This window comes from Chiloscyllium punctatum, unplaced genomic scaffold (assembly GCF_047496795.1).
Source record: "Chiloscyllium punctatum isolate Juve2018m unplaced genomic scaffold, sChiPun1.3 scaffold_1391, whole genome shotgun sequence".
NCBI classification, from domain to species: Eukaryota; Metazoa; Chordata; class Chondrichthyes; order Orectolobiformes; family Hemiscylliidae; genus Chiloscyllium; species Chiloscyllium punctatum.
Genome location: NW_027311125.1, coordinates 25,001 through 27,500, shown reverse-complemented (window position 1 = coordinate 27,500; position 2,500 = coordinate 25,001). Strand labels below are relative to the sequence as shown.

Sequence of the window (2,500 nt, the reverse complement as noted above, 5' to 3'; positions counted from 1 at the left end):
CCTGTTTTTTTTCAACCAATAGATGTATGTCTCTGCGGGCCGCACCAGGCTGGTGCTCCCCACAGCTTCACGCCACCCTGCTCCGCCCGCACGCCGGCGTGCAGGTGGCTGCTGCTAAAGGTGGGGAGTGTATGTGCGGTCCGGGTGGCTTTCCTCTGGCGAGGGAGAGACCTTAAGCAAACTCAGAGACAAATCTTGACGGTCGATCACTCGTAAAAATAAAACGTGACAAACTTTGTGTTGGTTCAAGTACGAAAGGATCTCTGTCGGCTTGGGGGTACGCCCGTTTCCGTTTCAACTTGTCTCGCGAGGGTGGTTTCGGGGCCAGCAGGAGAGCTCGTCGGGGTAGCAGGCCCTGCAGCCGTGGTCACCGCCAAACCCCCACAACTCGAGCAAGTGAAAAAAAAAGTAACAGGAGCGAAAGCATCTCTGTCGGCTTGGGGGTACGCCCGTTTCCGTTTCAACTTGTCTCGCGAGGGTGGTTTCGGGGCCAGCAGGAGAGCTCGTCGGGGTAGCAGGCCCTGCAGCCGTGGTCACCGCCAAACCCCCACAACTCGAGCAAGTGAAAAAAAAAAGTAACAAATAAGAAAGGATCGTCGGCTTGGGGGTACGCCCGTTTCCGTTTCAACTTGTCTCGCGAGGGTGGTTTCGGGGCCAGCAGGAGAGCTCGTCGGGGTAGCAGGCCCTGCAGCCGTGGTCACCGCCAAACCCCCACAACTCGAGCAAGTGAAAAAAAAAGTAACAAATAAGAAAGGATCGTCGGCTTGGGGGTACGCCCGTTTCCGTTTCAACTTGTCTCGCGAGGGTGGTTTCGGGGCCAGCAGGAGAGCTCGTCGGGGTAGCAGGCCCTGCAGCCGTGGTCACCGCCAAACCCCCACAACTCGAGCAAGTGAAAAAAAAAAGTAACAAATAAGAAAGGATCTCTGTCGGCTTGGGGGTACGCCCGTTTCCGTTTCAACTTGTCTCGCGAGGGTGGTTTCGGGGCCAGCAGGAGAGCTCGTCGGGGTAGCAGGCCCTGCAGCCGTGGTCACCGCCAAATCCCCACAACTCGAGCAAGTGAAAAAAAAAGTAACAAATAAGAAAGGATCGTCGGCTTGGGGGTACGCCCGTTTCCGTTTCAACTTGTCTCGCGAGGGTGGTTTCGGGGCCAGCAGGAGAGCTCGTCGGGGTAGCAGGCCCTGCAGCCGTGGTCACCGCCAAACCCCCCACAACTGTTGGGCGCCTACCTGCGCGGGGCAGGAGGACACTTTCCGATTTCAAATCTCCGTTTGCCGAGTCCACCCCGAACGCACGCGGGCGGGCGGGTTCGCATCACCCTTCGTCACAAGGGGCGAAGCCCGTTCCACCGTCTCGTCAGTAGTGCCGACCGGTCTGTGATCGACGAGGGGAGCCACACCAGGTCCGGCCCTGCTGCTTGGCGGCACCGCGTCGTCGGGAGCTCGCGACAGACGGAGGGTTTCGGTGTACTCTCCAGCCACGGGAAACGAAGCCGGTGATGCAGGCGCCGGTCTTTCGCTCCCAAATCGGCTGGGTTTACATCGTTGCTATCTAGTCACGCTCCCTTCAAACCCGACGGGGTACCTATTCCCCTCACCCGTCTGTGCGTATACAGCCTCTTTGCACTTGCGGGATGGGGGTGGTGGTTTAAAGACTCTCGAGTTGCCGCCCGTCGGTCTCCGAGCTCCGTGCAGTAGTGATCCCCAGCGAACTGCCAGCAGGGCGAACGAGCGATCCCGCTCTCGGTCGGGGCGCCTGGCGTCGATCGGTGGTCGGTGGCTTGCGGGCAAGCTGCGCTGTGAGTGTGGGAACGAGTATGACGAGCCGTTGCCGCGACTCCCAGTCCACCTCGGCGGTGGCTGGGCCGGGCGGGCGTCTGCTCGGGCGAGTGCCGCCCCCGCCTCCTCGCAGGAAGTCCGCTCGCCGACACGCCGCCACGTGCACGCGTCAGTGACGCTGCCGAACCGATGGCCGGTGCCCGTTCCCGCCTCTGCTTTTCCTAGGGCAAAGCTGCTGCACGCCTCGTGATACTAGGCGGGCGACATGGTGGCGGTGATCCTGCCTCCGTCGCTGCGGTGCGTTGGGGCACGCATCGCCTCTTGGGCGCCCTGTCCTCCTCCCCCCAATAGACGTATGTTTCTGCGGGCCGCACCAGGATGGTGCTCCCCATCGCTTCACGCCACCCTGCTCCGCCCGCACGCCGGCGTGCAGGTGGCTGTAGCTCAAGGTGGGGAGCGTATGTGCGGTCCGGGTCGCTTTCCTCTGGCGAGGGAGAGACCTAAAACAAACTCAGACAACTCTTGACGGTGGATCACTCGGCTCGTGCGTCGATGACGAACGCAGCTAGCTGCGAGAATTAATGTGAATTGCAGGACACATTGATCATCGACACTTTGAACGCACTTTGCGGCCCCGGGTTCTTCCCGGGGCCACGCCTGTCTGAGGGTCGTTTGGCAATCAATCGCACTCGCCTTGGCTGGCGAGAGCGCGGCTGGGGTGTCGC

The 2,500-nt window shown here is 61.1% G+C and overlaps 1 non-coding gene across 1 annotated transcript; it reads left to right on the top strand.

Moving 5' to 3' along the window:
• The first annotated feature begins 2,292 nt into the window (after window positions 1-2,292).
• On the top strand, window positions 2,293-2,446 carry LOC140475088 (5.8S ribosomal RNA). The gene has a single exon (XR_011959674.1). It is a non-coding gene; the product is annotated as a 5.8S ribosomal RNA (ribosomal RNA).
• Window positions 2,447-2,500: the final 54 nt, after the last annotated feature.